This window comes from Myodes glareolus, chromosome 22, assembly GCF_982192425.1.
Source record: "Myodes glareolus chromosome 22, mMyoGla1.1, whole genome shotgun sequence".
Lineage (NCBI taxonomy): Eukaryota > Metazoa > Chordata > Mammalia > Rodentia > Cricetidae > Myodes > Myodes glareolus.
The window spans coordinates 52,607,682-52,625,693 of record NC_142047.1 but is presented as its reverse complement, the minus strand read 5'-3'; the positions used below and the strand labels follow the sequence as shown (position 1 = coordinate 52,625,693).

Here is an 18,012-nt window from a genome sequence, read left to right as displayed (position 1 = left end):
ACTGGAATCTTGGGAGCTGGCATTCCAAGTTCCAAAGAGAGAACCAAGGTTTCTCCTGAAGGCGAGAAAGCTCACAGGCGCCCAGGCACACAGTCTCTCTAACCCAATCCCAGGCTTTGGGATTTCTAGATTCTCCAGGAGGAGGGGGATACTCTGGGGAGAGGAGGAAGAGGAGCAGGAGGAGAAGGAGGGAGGAGGTAGAGGAAGAGGAGGAGGAGGAGGAGCAGGAGCAGGAGGAGCAGGAGGAGCAGCAGGAGGAGCAGGAGGAGCAGGAGCAGGAGCAGGCGCAGGAGCAGGAGGAGCAGCAGGAGGAACAGGAGGAGCAGGAGCAGGAGGATCAGGAGGAGGATCAGGAGGAGGAGCAGGAGCAGGAGCAGGAGCAGGAGCAGGAGCAGGAGCAGGAGCAGGAGCAGGAGCAGGAGCAGGAGCAGGAGCAGGAGCAGGAGCAGGAGCAGGAGCAGGAGCAGGAGGGAAAGGAAACAACAGTTTCCCGTTCCCCAATGATGAGAGACTAGCGCCTAGCCACTACCAGGCCCGTCGAGGCACCACCTTACCTAGTACTAGGGCACCAGCAAGACAGTGTCTACCCCTGTCTGGAAGGATGATGACCCAAGCGATCCGACCGCTACGCCTGAGCCTCTCTGGGCACCTCCCCCGCGAACTCCTCCTGCCACCACCCCATGCCACCCCACCCCAGCCCCACCCCACCCCCAACCCGGGCGCCCATCTCCCCACGCAACCCCCACGCCTCCTCCAGAGCGGGGACACAAGTGGCCTGCGGGACGACACAGGAGGGCTCTCACCTGCCCAAAGGCAAGGAGCTGGCTGGCTACCTGGCAACAGTTCCCAGGTGGAGGGAGAGTCCGGGTCCAAAGCCGACCCCTGCCCCGGAAGGCCCTGAGGCCCTGTCAAAGCCGGCACCCGTGGATTCCCCACCGAGGGAGGCCGAGGGCGGGCAAGGGAGGAGCCAGCCAGCTTGCGGGGCCAGCCAAGCTGCCAGGGGCACGGTTGGGGCGCGGTGAGGGTGCCCGATGAGGAACGGGAGACAAGGGAGACAAGGGAGACAAGGGAGACAAGGGAGACAAGGTCGGTGGGTAGGGCTGGCGACTGCTCCTGGCCCCGGAGCCCGGCTCCGGGCCGGGGCAGAGGGCTGAGGAAGGAGGGCCTAGCTGGCAGGCTGGCTGGCTGGCTGGTGGGCGGGTTGGAGGGGCTCGTCCGTCTGTCCGTCCGTCCGTCCGTCCGGATTCGGTCTCGGACTCACTCGGGAGGGCGTGGGGGCGTGGGGACGGGCGGGCTGGCGTGCAGGAGCGCAGGCCAGTGCTGCAGCAGGCTCTTGTGGCGCCACAGCGACAACACGCCTCCGTCTACGGCCATACCACCCTGAACGCGCCCGATCTCGTCTGATCTCGGAAGCTAAGCAGGGTCGGGCCTGGTTAGTACTTGGATGGGAGACTGCCTGGGAATACCGGGTGCTGTAGGCTTTTTTCTTCTTCTTCCCTTGCTCTTTTCTTCTTCTTCTTCTTCTTCTTCTTCTTCTTCTTCTTCTTCTTCTTCTTCTTCTTCTTCTTCTTCTTCTTCTTCTTCTTCTTCTCTTCCTTCTCCTCCTCCTCCTCCTCCTCCTCCTCCTCCTCCTCCTCCTCTTCCTCCTCTTCCTCCTCTTCCTCCTCCTCCTTCCTTCTCCTCTTTTGGCCCCTTTGGCCTTCGCGACCGCGGGCCAGCCGGGACCAGGACAACACCAGGACAATCCGCACCCCGGAAAGAGGGCCCACCTCTCACAAGGTTCCAAATCCACCCACCGGTCAGCGCCCTCAGGCACGAGGGGAAACACCCGAGTGGGCAAGGAATGCCAGGACCCCTCAAGGAAGCTAAGACTCGCACGGTAGAGGCTGTCTTGAGTGGCGTGCAGCCAAGTGAGACCCTGGGCCAGCCACCATCGTCCTTGGCTCCCCGGCTCCACAGCTCCTCAGTTCCACGGGCAGGGCAGGCCGGCAGGCAGGTGCCTGGGATAGCAGCCCCGCACCGCACAGCTCTGTGTATGGATTCCGGAAGAGATCGCCACGCCCCCTCCACACAACCCACCCGGTGGAAGCAGTCTAAGAGCAAGCAGGCTCCACCAACCCACTCCCGGGGATGCAGTGTACGCCCACCTGCGTGCCTGTGTGCCTGCTTGCCTGTGTGGAATGTGCAATGTGCGTGCTTGTGTGAGTAGCCCCATGTGGGTGCACGTGTGTTCGTGTAGGCCACATTAGGCGCCTTTGTGTGTGTGTGTGTGTGTTGTGCGTGCATGCTTGTGCCTATGTGGTCTGGGGTTTTGCCTGCTTTTGTGTCTGTCTGTTGGGGAGTGTGTGCATTCTTGCCTGATGTGTGTGTGTGCGCGTGCGTGCGTGTGCTGTGTGTGTGTGTGTTCGTTCGCTTGCTGTGCGTGCACGCTTGTGCGGATGTGTGTCCGTCTGCAGTGTCCGATGGCGTGCGTGCGTGCGTACACGCGTGCTTGAGTGTGTTTCTGCGTGCGTGGGTGTGCGTGTGCCTGTGTGCCTGCCCCCGCCCGCACCGTCCACGAGCAGAGAGCGCCAAGACCCAAGTTCCAAGTTCCAAGTTCCAAATTCCAAGTTTCCTGGGCCCCACCGGTCGGTCAGCCCAGGAGCATCTTCCACGCTGGACAGCCTGCCTTTCTCTCTTCTCCCCCACGGGCAGAACGGCGTGCCGCCCGCTTCACAGGGAGGCATCTTCAATGGGGGACTGGATGGCCCCGCTGGCTGGCGATAGGGGATAGGGCTGGGACTGGGGGTGGGGGTGGGGGTGGGCATGGGGCGGAACTGGAATCTTGGGAGCTGGCATTCCAAGTTCCAAAGAGAGAACCAAGGTTTCTCCTGAAGGCGAGAAAGCTCACAGGCGCCCAGGCACACAGTCTCTCTAACCCAATCCCAGGCTTTGGGATTTCTAGATTCTCCAGGAGGAGGGGGATACTCTGGGGAGAGGAGGAAGAGGAGCAGGAGGAGAAGGAGGGAGGAGGTAGAGGAAGAGGAGGAGGAGGAGGAGCAGGAGCAGGAGGAGCAGGAGGAGCAGCAGGAGGAGCAGGAGGAGCAGGAGCAGGAGCAGGCGCAGGAGCAGGAGGAGCAGCAGGAGGAACAGGAGGAGCAGGAGCAGGAGGATCAGGAGGAGGAGCAGGAGGAGAAGCAGGAGCAGGAGCAGGAGCAGGAGCAGGAGCAGGAGCAGGAGCAGGAGCAGGAGCAGGAGGGAAAGGAAACAACAGTTTCCCGTTCCCCAATGATGAGAGACTAGCGCCTAGCCACTACCAGGCCCGTCGAGGCACCACCTTACCTAGTACTAGGGCACCAGCCAGACAGTGTCTACCCCTGTCTGGAAGGATGATGACCCAAGCGATCCGACCGCTACGCCTGAGCCTCTCTGGGCACCTCCCCCGCGAACTCCTCCTGCCACCACCCCATGCCACCCCACCCCAGCCCCACCCCACCCCCAACCCGGGCGCCCATCTCCCCACGCAACCCCCACGCCTCCTCCAGAGCGGGGACACAAGTGGCCTGCGGGACGACACAGGAGGGCTCTCACCTGCCCAAAGGCAAGGAGCTGGCTGGCTACCTGGCAACAGTTCCCAGGTGGAGGGAGAGTCCGGGTCCAAAGCCGACCCCTGCCCCGGAAGGCCCTGAGGCCCTGTCAAAGCCGGCACCCGTGGATTCCCCACCGAGGGAGGCCGAGGGCGGGCAAGGGAGGAGCCAGCCAGCTTGCGGGGCCAGCCAAGCTGCCAGGGGCACGGTTGGGGCGCGGTGAGGGTGCCCGATGAGGAACGGGAGACAAGGGAGACAAGGGAGACAAGGGAGACAAGGGAGACAAGGTCGGTGGGTAGGGCTGGCGACTGCTCCTGGCCCCGGAGCCCGGCTCCGGGCCGGGGCAGAGGGCTGAGGAAGGAGGGCCTAGCTGGCAGGCTGGCTGGCTGGCTGGTGGGCGGGTTGGAGGGGCTCGTCCGTCTGTCCGTCCGTCCGTCCGTCCGTCCGGATTCGGTCTCGGACTCACTCGGGAGGGCGTGGGGGCGTGGGGACGGGCGGGCTGGCGTGCAGGAGCGCAGGCCAGTGCTGCAGCAGGCTCTTGTGGCGCCACAGCGACGACACGCCTCCGTCTACGGCCATACCACCCTGAACGCGCCCGATCTCGTCTGATCTCGGAAGCTAAGCAGGGTCGGGCCTGGTTAGTACTTGGATGGGAGACCGCCTGGGAATACCGGGTGCTGTAGGCTTTTTTCTTCTTCTTCCCTTGCTCTTTTCTTCTTCTTCTTCTTCTTCTTCTTCTTCTTCTTCTTCTTCTTCTTCTTCTTCTTCTTCTTCTTCTTCTTCTTCTCTTCCTTCTCCTCCTCCTCCTCCTCCTCCTCCTCCTCCTCCTCCTCTTCCTCCTCTTCCTCCTCTTCCTCCTCCTCCTTCCTTCTCCTCTTTTGGCCCCTTTGGCCTTCGCGACCGCGGGCCAGCCGGGACCAGGACAACACCAGGACAATCCGCACCCCGGAAAGAGGGCCCACCTCTCACAAGGTTCCAAATCCACCCACCGGTCAGCGCCCTCAGGCACGAGGGGAAACACCCGAGTGGGCAAGGAATGCCAGGACCCCTCAAGGAAGCTAAGACTCGCACGGTAGAGGCTGTCTTGAGTGGCGTGCAGCCAAGTGAGACCCTGGGCCAGCCACCATCGTCCTTGGCTCCCCGGCTCCACAGCTCCTCAGTTCCACGGGCAGGGCAGGCCGGCAGGCAGGTGCCTGGGATAGCAGCCCCGCACCGCACAGCTCTGTGTATGGATTCCGGAAGAGATCGCCACGCCCCCTCCACACAACCCACCCGGTGGAAGCAGTCTAAGAGCAAGCAGGCTCCACCAACCCACTCCCGGGGATGCAGTGTACGCCCACCTGCGTGCCTGTGTGCCTGCTTGCCTGTGTGGAATGTGCAATGTGCGTGCTTGTGTGAGTAGCCCCATGTGGGTGCACGTGTGTTCGTGTAGGCCACATTAGGCGCCTTTGTGTGTGTGTGTGTGTGTTGTGCGTGCATGCTTGTGCCTATGTGGTCTGGGGTTTTGCCTGCTTTTGTGTCTGTCTGTTGGGGAGTGTGTGCATTCTTGCCTGATGTGTGTGTGTGCGCGTGCGTGCGTGTGCTGTGTGTGTGTGTGTTCGTTCGCTTGCTGTGCGTGCACGCTTGTGCGGATGTGTGTCCGTCTGCAGTGTCCGATGGCGTGCGTGCGTGCGTACACGCGTGCTTGAGTGTGTTTCTGCGTGCGTGGGTGTGCGTGTGCCTGTGTGCCTGCCCCCGCCCGCACCGTCCACGAGCAGAGAGCGCCAAGACCCAAGTTCCAAGTTCCAAGTTCCAAATTCCAAGTTTCCTGGGCCCCACCGGTCGGTCAGCCCAGGAGCATCTTCCACGCTGGACAGCCTGCCTTTCTCTCTTCTCCCCCACGGGCAGAACGGCGTGCCGCCCGCTTCACAGGGAGGCATCTTCAATGGGGGACTGGATGGCCCCGCTGGCTGGCGATAGGGGATAGGGCTGGGACTGGGGGTGGGGGGCATGGGGCGGAACTGGAATCTTGGGAGCTGGCATTCCAAGTTCCAAAGAGAGAACCAAGGTTTCTCCTGAAGGCGAGAAAGCTCACAGGCGCCCAGGCACACAGTCTCTCTAACCCAATCCCAGGCTTTGGGATTTCTAGATTCTCCAGGAGGAGGGGGATACTCTGGGGAGAGGAGGAAGAGGAGCAGGAGGAGAAGGAGGGAGGAGGTAGAGGAAGAGGAGGAGGAGGAGGAGCAGGAGCAGGAGGAGCAGGAGGAGCAGCAGGAGGAGCAGGAGGAGCAGGAGCAGGAGCAGGCGCAGGAGCAGGAGGAGCAGCAGGAGGAACAGGAGGAGCAGGAGCAGGAGGATCAGGAGGAGGAGCAGGAGGAGAAGCAGGAGCAGGAGCAGGAGCAGGAGCAGGAGCAGGAGCAGGAGCAGGAGCAGGAGCAGGAGCAGGAGCAGGAGCAGGAGGGAAAGGAAACAACAGTTTCCCGTTCCCCAATGATGAGAGACTAGCGCCTAGCCACTACCAGACCCGTCGAGGCACCACCTTACCTAGTACTAGGGCACCAGCAAGACAGTGTCTACCCCTGTCTGGAAGGATGATGACCCAAGCGATCCGACCGCTACGCCTGAGCCTCTCTGGGCACCTCCCCCGCGAACTCCTCCTGCCACCACCCCATGCCACCCCACCCCAGCCCCACCCCACCCCCAACCCGGGCGCCCATCTCCCCACGCAACCCCCACGCCTCCTCCAGAGCGGGGACACAAGTGGCCTGCGGGACGACACAGGAGGGCTCTCACCTGCCCAAAGGCAAGGAGCTGGCTGGCTACCTGGCAACAGTTCCCAGGTGGAGGGAGAGTCCGGGTCCAAAGCCGACCCCTGCCCCGGAAGGCCCTGAGGCCCTGTCAAAGCCGGCACCCGTGGATTCCCCACCGAGGGAGGCCGAGGGCGGGCAAGGGAGGAGCCAGCCAGCTTGCGGGGCCAGCCAAGCTGCCAGGGGCACGGTTGGGGCGCGGTGAGGGTGCCCGATGAGGAACGGGAGACAAGGGAGACAAGGGAGACAAGGGAGACAAGGGAGACAAGGTCGGTGGGTAGGGCTGGCGACTGCTCCTGGCCCCGGAGCCCGGCTCCGGGCCGGGGCAGAGGGCTGAGGAAGGAGGGCCTAGCTGGCAGGCTGGCTGGCTGGCTGGTGGGCGGGTTGGAGGGGCTCGTCCGTCTGTCCGTCCGTCCGTCCGTCCGGATTCGGTCTCGGACTCACTCGGGAGGGCGTGGGGGCGTGGGGACGGGCGGGCTGGCGTGCAGGAGCGCAGGCCAGTGCTGCAGCAGGCTCTTGTGGCGCCACAGCGACAACACGCCTCCGTCTACGGCCATACCACCCTGAACGCGCCCGATCTCGTCTGATCTCGGAAGCTAAGCAGGGTCGGGCCTGGTTAGTACTTGGATGGGAGACCGCCTGGGAATACCGGGTGCTGTAGGCTTTTTTCTTCTTCTTCCCTTGCTCTTTTCTTCTTCTTCTTCTTCTTCTTCTTCTTCTTCTTCTTCTTCTTCTTCTTCTTCTTCTTCTTCTTCTTCTTCTTCTTCTTCTCTTCCTTCTCCTCCTCCTCCTCCTCCTCCTCCTCCTCCTCCTCCTCCTCCTCTTCCTCCTCTTCCTCCTCTTCCTCCTCCTCCTTCCTTCTCCTCTTTTGGCCCCTTTGGCCTTCGCGACCGCGGGCCAGCCGGGACCAGGACAACACCAGGACAATCCGCACCCCGGAAAGAGGGCCCACCTCTCACAAGGTTCCAAATCCACCCACCGGTCAGCGCCCTCAGGCACGAGGGGAAACACCCGAGTGGGCAAGGAATGCCAGGACCCCTCAAGGAAGCTAAGACTCGCACGGTAGAGGCTGTCTTGAGTGGCGTGCAGCCAAGTGAGACCCTGGGCCAGCCACCATCGTCCTTGGCTCCCCGGCTCCACAGCTCCTCAGTTCCACGGGCAGGGCAGGCCGGCAGGCAGGTGCCTGGGATAGCAGCCCCGCACCGCACAGCTCTGTGTATGGATTCCGGAAGAGATCGCCACGCCCCCTCCACACAACCCACCCGGTGGAAGCAGTCTAAGAGCAAGCAGGCTCCACCAACCCACTCCCGGGGATGCAGTGTACGCCCACCTGCGTGCCTGTGTGCCTGCTTGCCTGTGTGGAATGTGCAATGTGCGTGCTTGTGTGAGTAGCCCCATGTGGGTGCACGTGTGTTCGTGTAGGCCACATTAGGCGCCTTTGTGTGTGTGTGTGTGTGTTGTGCGTGCATGCTTGTGCCTATGTGGTCTGGGGTTTTGCCTGCTTTTGTGTCTGTCTGTTGGGGAGTGTGTGCATTCTTGCCTGATGTGTGTGTGTGCGCGTGCGTGCGTGTGCTGTGTGTGTGTGTGTTCGTTCGCTTGCTGTGCGTGCACGCTTGTGCGGATGTGTGTCCGTCTGCAGTGTCCGATGGCGTGCGTGCGTGCGTACACGCGTGCTTGAGTGTGTTTCTGCGTGCGTGGGTGTGCGTGTGCCTGTGTGCCTGCCCCCGCCCGCACCGTCCACGAGCAGAGAGCGCCAAGACCCAAGTTCCAAGTTCCAAGTTCCAAATTCCAAGTTTCCTGGGCCCCACCGGTCGGTCAGCCCAGGAGCATCTTCCACGCTGGACAGCCTGCCTTTCTCTCTTCTCCCCCACGGGCAGAACGGCGTGCCGCCCGCTTCACAGGGAGGCATCTTCAATGGGGGACTGGATGGCCCCGCTGGCTGGCGATAGGGGATAGGGCTGGGACTGGGGGTGGGGGTGGGGGTGGGCATGGGGCGGAACTGGAATCTTGGGAGCTGGCATTCCAAGTTCCAAAGAGAGAACCAAGGTTTCTCCTGAAGGCGAGAAAGCTCACAGGCGCCCAGGCACACAGTCTCTCTAACCCAATCCCAGGCTTTGGGATTTCTAGATTCTCCAGGAGGAGGGGGATACTCTGGGGAGAGGAGGAAGAGGAGCAGGAGGAGAAGGAGGGAGGAGGTAGAGGAAGAGGAGGAGGAGGAGGAGCAGGAGCAGGAGGAGCAGGAGGAGCAGCAGGAGGAGCAGGAGGAGCAGGAGCAGGAGCAGGCGCAGGAGCAGGAGGAGCAGCAGGAGGAACAGGAGGAGCAGGAGCAGGAGGATCAGGAGGAGGAGCAGGAGGAGAAGCAGGAGCAGGAGCAGGAGCAGGAGCAGGAGCAGGAGCAGGAGCAGGAGCAGGAGCAGGAGCAGGAGCAGGAGCAGGAGCAGGAGCAGGAGGGAAAGGAAACAACAGTTTCCCGTTCCCCAATGATGAGAGACTAGCGCCTAGCCACTACCAGACCCGTCGAGGCACCACCTTACCTAGTACTAGGGCACCAGCAAGACAGTGTCTACCCCTGTCTGGAAGGATGATGACCCAAGCGATCCGACCGCTACGCCTGAGCCTCTCTGGGCACCTCCCCCGCGAACTCCTCCTGCCACCACCCCATGCCACCCCACCCCAGCCCCACCCCACCCCCAACCCGGGCGCCCATCTCCCCACGCAACCCCCACGCCTCCTCCAGAGCGGGGACACAAGTGGCCTGCGGGACGACACAGGAGGGCTCTCACCTGCCCAAAGGCAAGGAGCTGGCTGGCTACCTGGCAACAGTTCCCAGGTGGAGGGAGAGTCCGGGTCCAAAGCCGACCCCTGCCCCGGAAGGCCCTGAGGCCCTGTCAAAGCCGGCACCCGTGGATTCCCCACCGAGGGAGGCCGAGGGCGGGCAAGGGAGGAGCCAGCCAGCTTGCGGGGCCAGCCAAGCTGCCAGGGGCACGGTTGGGGCGCGGTGAGGGTGCCCGATGAGGAACGGGAGACAAGGGAGACAAGGGAGACAAGGGAGACAAGGGAGACAAGGTCGGTGGGTAGGGCTGGCGACTGCTCCTGGCCCCGGAGCCCGGCTCCGGGCCGGGGCAGAGGGCTGAGGAAGGAGGGCCTAGCTGGCAGGCTGGCTGGCTGGCTGGTGGGCGGGTTGGAGGGGCTCGTCCGTCTGTCCGTCCGTCCGTCCGTCCGGATTCGGTCTCGGACTCACTCGGGAGGGCGTGGGGGCGTGGGGACGGGCGGGCTGGCGTGCAGGAGCGCAGGCCAGTGCTGCAGCAGGCTCTTGTGGCGCCACAGCGACAACACGCCTCCGTCTACGGCCATACCACCCTGAACGCGCCCGATCTCGTCTGATCTCGGAAGCTAAGCAGGGTCGGGCCTGGTTAGTACTTGGATGGGAGACCGCCTGGGAATACCGGGTGCTGTAGGCTTTTTTCTTCTTCTTCCCTTGCTCTTTTCTTCTTCTTCTTCTTCTTCTTCTTCTTCTTCTTCTTCTTCTTCTTCTTCTTCTTCTTCTTCTTCTCTTCCTTCTCCTCCTCCTCCTCCTCCTCCTCCTCCTCCTCCTCCTCCTCCTCTTCCTCCTCTTCCTCCTCTTCCTCCTCCTCCTTCCTTCTCCTCTTTTGGCCCCTTTGGCCTTCGCGACCGCGGGCCAGCCGGGACCAGGACAACACCAGGACAATCCGCACCCCGGAAAGAGGGCCCACCTCTCACAAGGTTCCAAATCCACCCACCGGTCAGCGCCCTCAGGCACGAGGGGAAACACCCGAGTGGGCAAGGAATGCCAGGACCCCTCAAGGAAGCTAAGACTCGCACGGTAGAGGCTGTCTTGAGTGGCGTGCAGCCAAGTGAGACCCTGGGCCAGCCACCATCGTCCTTGGCTCCCCGGCTCCACAGCTCCTCAGTTCCACGGGCAGGGCAGGCCGGCAGGCAGGTGCCTGGGATAGCAGCCCCGCACCGCACAGCTCTGTGTATGGATTCCGGAAGAGATCGCCACGCCCCCTCCACACAACCCACCCGGTGGAAGCAGTCTAAGAGCAAGCAGGCTCCACCAACCCACTCCCGGGGATGCAGTGTACGCCCACCTGCGTGCCTGTGTGCCTGCTTGCCTGTGTGGAATGTGCAATGTGCGTGCTTGTGTGAGTAGCCCCATGTGGGTGCACGTGTGTTCGTGTAGGCCACATTAGGCGCCTTTGTGTGTGTGTGTGTGTGTTGTGCGTGCATGCTTGTGCCTATGTGGTCTGGGGTTTTGCCTGCTTTTGTGTCTGTCTGTTGGGGAGTGTGTGCATTCTTGCCTGATGTGTGTGTGTGCGCGTGCGTGCGTGTGCTGTGTGTGTGTGTGTTCGTTCGCTTGCTGTGCGTGCACGCTTGTGCGGATGTGTGTCCGTCTGCAGTGTCCGATGGCGTGCGTGCGTGCGTACACGCGTGCTTGAGTGTGTTTCTGCGTGCGTGGGTGTGCGTGTGCCTGTGTGCCTGCCCCCGCCCGCACCGTCCACGAGCAGAGAGCGCCAAGACCCAAGTTCCAAGTTCCAAGTTCCAAATTCCAAGTTTCCTGGGCCCCACCGGTCGGTCAGCCCAGGAGCATCTTCCACGCTGGACAGCCTGCCTTTCTCTCTTCTCCCCCACGGGCAGAACGGCGTGCCGCCCGCTTCACAGGGAGGCATCTTCAATGGGGGACTGGATGGCCCCGCTGGCTGGCGATAGGGGATAGGGCTGGGACTGGGGGTGGGGGTGGGGGTGGGCATGGGGCGGAACTGGAATCTTGGGAGCTGGCATTCCAAGTTCCAAAGAGAGAACCAAGGTTTCTCCTGAAGGCGAGAAAGCTCACAGGCGCCCAGGCACACAGTCTCTCTAACCCAATCCCAGGCTTTGGGATTTCTAGATTCTCCAGGAGGAGGGGGATACTCTGGGGAGAGGAGGAAGAGGAGCAGGAGGAGAAGGAGGGAGGAGGTAGAGGAAGAGGAGGAGGAGGAGGAGCAGGAGCAGGAGGAGCAGGAGGAGCAGCAGGAGGAGCAGGAGGAGCAGGAGCAGGAGCAGGCGCAGGAGCAGGAGGAGCAGCAGGAGGAACAGGAGGAGCAGGAGCAGGAGGATCAGGAGGAGGAGCAGGAGGAGAAGCAGGAGCAGGAGCAGGAGCAGGAGCAGGAGCAGGAGCAGGAGCAGGAGCAGGAGCAGGAGCAGGAGCAGGAGCAGGAGCAGGAGCAGGAGGGAAAGGAAACAACAGTTTCCCGTTCCCCAATGATGAGAGACTAGCGCCTAGCCACTACCAGACCCGTCGAGGCACCACCTTACCTAGTACTAGGGCACCAGCAAGACAGTGTCTACCCCTGTCTGGAAGGATGATGACCCAAGCGATCCGACCGCTACGCCTGAGCCTCTCTGGGCACCTCCCCCGCGAACTCCTCCTGCCACCACCCCATGCCACCCCACCCCAGCCCCACCCCACCCCCAACCCGGGCGCCCATCTCCCCACGCAACCCCCACGCCTCCTCCAGAGCGGGGACACAAGTGGCCTGCGGGACGACACAGGAGGGCTCTCACCTGCCCAAAGGCAAGGAGCTGGCTGGCTACCTGGCAACAGTTCCCAGGTGGAGGGAGAGTCCGGGTCCAAAGCCGACCCCTGCCCCGGAAGGCCCTGAGGCCCTGTCAAAGCCGGCACCCGTGGATTCCCCACCGAGGGAGGCCGAGGGCGGGCAAGGGAGGAGCCAGCCAGCTTGCGGGGCCAGCCAAGCTGCCAGGGGCACGGTTGGGGCGCGGTGAGGGTGCCCGATGAGGAACGGGAGACAAGGGAGACAAGGGAGACAAGGGAGACAAGGGAGACAAGGTCGGTGGGTAGGGCTGGCGACTGCTCCTGGCCCCGGAGCCCGGCTCCGGGCCGGGGCAGAGGGCTGAGGAAGGAGGGCCTAGCTGGCAGGCTGGCTGGCTGGCTGGTGGGCGGGTTGGAGGGGCTCGTCCGTCTGTCCGTCCGTCCGTCCGTCCGGATTCGGTCTCGGACTCACTCGGGAGGGCGTGGGGGCGTGGGGACGGGCGGGCTGGCGTGCAGGAGCGCAGGCCAGTGCTGCAGCAGGCTCTTGTGGCGCCACAGCGACAACACGCCTCCGTCTACGGCCATACCACCCTGAACGCGCCCGATCTCGTCTGATCTCGGAAGCTAAGCAGGGTCGGGCCTGGTTAGTACTTGGATGGGAGACCGCCTGGGAATACCGGGTGCTGTAGGCTTTTTTCTTCTTCTTCCCTTGCTCTTTTCTTCTTCTTCTTCTTCTTCTTCTTCTTCTTCTTCTTCTTCTTCTTCTTCTTCTTCTTCTTCTTCTTCTTCTTCTTCTCTTCCTTCTCCTCCTCCTCCTCCTCCTCCTCCTCCTCCTCCTCCTCTTCCTCCTCTTCCTCCTCTTCCTCCTCCTCCTTCCTTCTCCTCTTTTGGCCCCTTTGGCCTTCGCGACCGCGGGCCAGCCGGGACCAGGACAACACCAGGACAATCCGCACCCCGGAAAGAGGGCCCACCTCTCACAAGGTTCCAAATCCACCCACCGGTCAGCGCCCTCAGGCACGAGGGGAAACACCCGAGTGGGCAAGGAATGCCAGGACCCCTCAAGGAAGCTAAGACTCGCACGGTAGAGGCTGTCTTGAGTGGCGTGCAGCCAAGTGAGACCCTGGGCCAGCCACCATCGTCCTTGGCTCCCCGGCTCCACAGCTCCTCAGTTCCACGGGCAGGGCAGGCCGGCAGGCAGGTGCCTGGGATAGCAGCCCCGCACCGCACAGCTCTGTGTATGGATTCCGGGAGAGATCGCCACGCCCCCTCCACACAACCCACCCGGTGGAAGCAGTCTAAGAGCAAGCAGGCTCCACCAACCCACTCCCGGGGATGCAGTGTACGCCCACCTGCGTGCCTGTGTGCCTGCTTGCCTGTGTGGAATGTGCAATGTGCGTGCTTGTGTGAGTAGCCCCATGTGGGTGCACGTGTGTTCGTGTAGGCCACATTAGGCGCCTTTGTGTGTGTGTGTGTGTGTGTGTGTGTTGTGCGTGCATGCTTGTGCCTATGTGGTCTGGGGTTTTGCCTGCTTTTGTGTCTGTCTGTTGGGGAGTGTGTGCATTCTTGCCTGATGTGTGTGTGTGCGCGTGCGTGCGTGTGCTGTGTGTGTGTGTGTTCGTTCGCTTGCTGTGCGTGCACGCTTGTGCGGATGTGTGTCCGTCTGCAGTGTCCGATGGCGTGCGTGCGTGCGTACACGCGTGCTTGAGTGTGTTTCTGCGTGCGTGGGTGTGCGTGTGCCTGTGTGCCTGCCCCCGCCCGCACCGTCCACGAGCAGAGAGCGCCAAGACCCAAGTTCCAAGTTCCAAGTTCCAAATTCCAAGTTTCCTGGGCCCCACCGGTCGGTCAGCCCAGGAGCATCTTCCACGCTGGACAGCCTGCCTTTCTCTCTTCTCCCCCACGGGCAGAACGGCGTGCCGCCCGCTTCACAGGGAGGCATCTTCAATGGGGGACTGGATGGCCCCGCTGGCTGGCGATAGGGGATAGGGCTGGGACTGGGGGTGGGGGTGGGGGTGGGCATGGGGCGGAACTGGAATCTTGGGAGCTGGCATTCCAAGTTCCAAAGAGAGAACCAAGGTTTCTCCTGAAGGCGAGAAAGCTCACAGGCGCCCAGGCACACAGTCTCTCTAACCCAATCCCAGGCTTTGGGATTTCTAGATTCTCCAGGAGGAGGGGGATACTCTGGGGAGAGGAGGAAGAGGAGCAGGAGGAGAAGGAGGGAGGAGGTAGAGGAAGAGGAGGAGGAGGAGGAGCAGGAGCAGGAGGAGCAGGAGGAGCAGCAGGAGGAGCAGGAGGAGCAGCAGGAGGAGAAGGAGGAGCACGAGCAGGAGCAGGAGGAGCAGGAGCAGGAGCAGGAGGAGCAGTAGCAGGAGCAGGAGGAGGAGGAGCAGGAGCAGGAGCAGGAGGAGGAGGAGCAGGAGCAGGAGCAGGAGCAGGAGCAGGAGCAGGAGCAGGAGCAGGAGCAGGAGCAGGAGCAGGTTTCCCGTTCCCCAATGATGAGAGACTAGCGCCTAGCCACTACCAGGCCCGTCGAGGCACCACCTTACCTAGTACTAGGGCACCAGCAAGACAGTGTCTACCCCTGTCTGGAAGGATGATGACCCAAGCGATCCGACCGCTACGCCTGAGCCTCTCTGGGCACCTCCCCCGCGAACTCCTCCTGCCACCACCCCATGCCACCCCACCCCAGCCCCACCCCACCCCCAACCCGGGCGCCCATCTCCCCACGCAACCCCCACGCCTCCTCCAGAGCGGGGACACAAGTGGCCTGCGGGACGACACAGGAGGGCTCTCACCTGCCCAAAGGCAAGGAGCTGGCTGGCTACCTGGCAACAGTTCCCAGGTGGAGGGAGAGTCCGGGTCCAAAGCCGACCCCTGCCCCGGAAGGCCCTGAGGCCCTGTCAAAGCCGGCACCCGTGGATTCCCCACCGAGGGAGGCCAAGGGCGGGCAAGGGAGGAGCCAGCCAGCTTGCGGGGCCAGCCAAGCTGCCAGGGGCACGGTTGGGGCGCGGTGAGGGTGCCCGATGAGGAACGGGAGACAAGGGAGACAAGGGAGACAAGGGAGACAAGGTCGGTGGGTAGGGCTGGCGACTGCTCCTGGCCGCGGAGCCCGGCTCCGGGCCGGGGCAGAGGGCTGAGGAAGGAGGGCCTAGCTGGCAGGCTGGCTGGCTGGCTGGTGGGCGGGTTGGAGGGGCTCGTCCGTCTGTCCGTCCGTCTGTCCGGATTCGGTCTCGGACTCACTCGGGAGGGCGTGGGGGGCGTGAGGACGGGCGGGCTGGCGTGCAGGAGCGCAGGCCAGTTCTGCAGCAGGCTCTTGTGGCGCCACAGCGACGACACGCCTCCGTCTACGGCCATACCACCCTGAACGCGCCCGACCTCGTCTGATCTCGGAAGCTAAGCAGGGTCGGGCCTGGTTAGTACTTGGATGGGAGACCGCCTGGGAATACCGGGTGCTGTAGGCTTTTTTTTCTTCTTCCCTTTCTCTTTCCTTCCTCCTCCTTCTCCTCCTCCTCCTCCTCCTCCTACTCCTCTTCTTCTTCCTCTTCTTCTTCTTTTTCTTCTCCTCCTCCTCCTCCTCCCCTCCTCCTCCTCCTCCTCCTTTTCCTCCTCCTCCTTCCTTCTCTTTTTGCCCCTTTGGCCTTTTCGACCGCGGGCCAGCCGGGACCAGGACAACACCAGGACAATCCGCACCCCGGAAAGAGGGCCCACCTCTCACAAGGTTCCAAATCCACCCACCGGTCAGCGCCCTCAGGCACGAGGGGAAACACCCGAGTGGGCAAGGAATGCCAGGACCCCTCAAGGAAGCTAAGACTCGCACGGTAGAGGCTGTCTTGAGTGGCGTGCAGCCAAGTGAGACCCTGGGCCAGCCACCATCGTCCTTGGCTCCCCGGCTCCACAGCTCCTCAGTTCCACGGGCAGGGCAGGCCGGCAGGCAGGTGCCTGGGATAGCAGCCCCGCACCGCACAGCTCTGTGTATGGATTCCGGAAGAGATCGCCACGCCCCCTCCACACAACCCACCCGGTGGAAGCAGTCTAAGAGCAAGCAGGCTCCACCAACCCACTCCCGGGGATGCGGTGTATGCCCACCTGCGTGCCTGTGTGCCTGCTTGCCTGTGTGGAATGTGCAATGTGCGTGCTTGTGTGAGTAGCCCCATGTGGGTGCACGTGTGTTCGTGTAGGCCACATTAGGCGCCTTTGTGTGTGTGTGTGTGTTGTGCGTGCATGCTTGTGCGTATGTGTGTCTGGGGTTTTGCCTGCTTTTGTGTCTGCCTGTTGGGGAGTGTGTACATTCTTTCCTGATGTGTGTGTGTGCATGCGTGCGTGTGCTGTGTGTTTGTGTGTGTTCGTTTGCTTGCTGTGCGTGCATGCTTGTGTGGATGTGTGTCCGTCTGCAGTCTCTGATGGCGTGTGTGTGTGTGCGCGCGCGTACACGCGTCCTTGAGTGTGTTTCTGCGTGCGCGAGTGTGCGTGTGATTTTTTGCTATCCCGAGTCCTTACGTTCAGGTATTTTTGTGCACTTTCGCGTGTACTCTTGGGAGTGCTCATTCACTGGTTCTCTCTAGGACTGGTTCAGCTGGTTGGCTTGTCTTAGGTAATGACAGACATCAACAATTGTTTGCCTCCGGAACCCAACCTGAGCGGCCATGGCCTGGGGCGCAGGTATGCAATCTTTCACATGGAGATGGAGGCCAATCACCAAGGTCCAAGATGGTCATGGAGTCTTTGTTTATTGCAACAGTACTTGTTGTCCAGGTTTGTTGGAAGTAAGGATAGATAACCATGATAATTTTAGCCTGGGATCTCTACTTTGCTTCCCTTCTACCTCCAGAGATCAAGTTGTCAAGTCCTCTCTTGGACTTGTTTGCTTTTTCTGTTATGTGCGTAGGATCCAGGTATGTTTGATTTTGTTAGTCTGCACTCTTTTCCTCATGTTTGTGTGTTATATTCTTCAGGCTCTGATTAGTCTTGTGTGTATACTGTTTCATTGCTCAATCATTCATTGAAGAGACGCTCTTCTTCCATAGAATGTCTATTCCAGTGGAAAGGTCTCTCTACAGGCAAGAACAGACCCTCCAGTATCAGAGCCTCCTCCAATGAGAAATGCACGTATTCCTACCCAAGTCGCCTATGTGTTCTCGGCCTCCATCTTAGAGACAAATCTGCCTTAGAGCAAAGCAGGTGCCAGACCACCTACATAGGGAAGCATCTCCTACAAGTCTGCTCTCCCACAAGTCCCTCAGAAAGAATGGCAGGAATCTCTAGATTCATGGCTGTGCCTGAAGATAGAGGTAGCTCTTCATTAAAAAGAAGTGCTCCAGGTCTGCAGATTTGGCTCAGTAATTAAGAGCTGAGTTGGTGGTACACAACTTCAATCCCTGCACTCAAAAGCAGTGGCAGGCAGATATCTGAGTTCTAGACCACCCTGGTCTACAGATAGATTTCTAGGACAGCCAGGGCTTCACAAAGAAACCCTATCTCAAGTAATAATAATAATAATTTGTTACTCTTGCAGGGGACCAGATTCAGCTCTTCGCATCCACATGGTCGCTTATAACCATCTGTAGCTTCCCAAACTTTATACAGAGGTCTGTGGTGGTACAATGGTAGGGATGAAAATGCTGATGTGTTTGAACACCTCGCCCCAGTCTCAGGGTACTGTTTGGGAAGGTTAAGGAAGTCACGTCTTTGCTGGAAGAAGTATATCACTAGGAGCAAGCTTTGAGATTTTACAGCCCAGTCCCACTTCCTGTTTTCTCTCTTTTCCCTTCCTCTTCCCTCCTTCCACTATAGTCAGGCACATAAGAGGCCAGCCCAAGGGTGACTCATCTCTCTGTACACACATCCTCAACTGCGCACCCCTCAGCTCTCAATGCAGCCTTCCCTTCCTTCCATCCTCACTAGCTACTGCCATTGAAGCCTGGGATCGTGCTCACATCTAGCAGGTCATGAACTCTGGATTCCACGGAGCTGTCCAAAGAGGACTCTCCCATCCTCGGTCCTCAGGAAGGTTCGGATTGTCTCCTAAACCCCAGTTAACCCAGCTGCAATATGCAGCTCAATTCTCCCAGGGAGACCAAGACCAAGCAGCTCCTGGACTGAGGTAACTCACTGT

General features: G+C 61.4%; 6 non-coding genes across 6 annotated transcripts; all 6 read left to right on the top strand.

The window, feature by feature from the left end:
- Positions 1-1,362: 1,362 nt before the first annotated feature.
- Positions 1,363-1,481, top strand: LOC148118557 (5S ribosomal RNA). Its single transcript, XR_015736066.1, has one exon. It is a non-coding gene; the product is annotated as a 5S ribosomal RNA (ribosomal RNA).
- A 2,652-nt stretch (positions 1,482-4,133) lies between these two features.
- On the top strand, positions 4,134-4,252 carry LOC148118556 (5S ribosomal RNA). The gene has a single exon (XR_015736082.1). It is a non-coding gene; the product is annotated as a 5S ribosomal RNA (ribosomal RNA).
- Positions 4,253-6,897: 2,645 nt separating this feature from the next.
- Positions 6,898-7,016, top strand: LOC148118555 (5S ribosomal RNA). Its single transcript, XR_015736081.1, has one exon. It is a non-coding gene; the product is annotated as a 5S ribosomal RNA (ribosomal RNA).
- Positions 7,017-9,694: 2,678 nt separating this feature from the next.
- Positions 9,695-9,813, top strand: LOC148118554 (5S ribosomal RNA). The gene has a single exon (XR_015736080.1). It is a non-coding gene; the product is annotated as a 5S ribosomal RNA (ribosomal RNA).
- Positions 9,814-12,476: 2,663 nt separating this feature from the next.
- Positions 12,477-12,595, top strand: LOC148118553 (5S ribosomal RNA). Its single transcript, XR_015736079.1, has one exon. It is a non-coding gene; the product is annotated as a 5S ribosomal RNA (ribosomal RNA).
- Positions 12,596-15,242: 2,647 nt separating this feature from the next.
- Positions 15,243-15,361, top strand: LOC148118552 (5S ribosomal RNA). Its single transcript, XR_015736068.1, has one exon. It is a non-coding gene; the product is annotated as a 5S ribosomal RNA (ribosomal RNA).
- Positions 15,362-18,012: the final 2,651 nt, after the last annotated feature.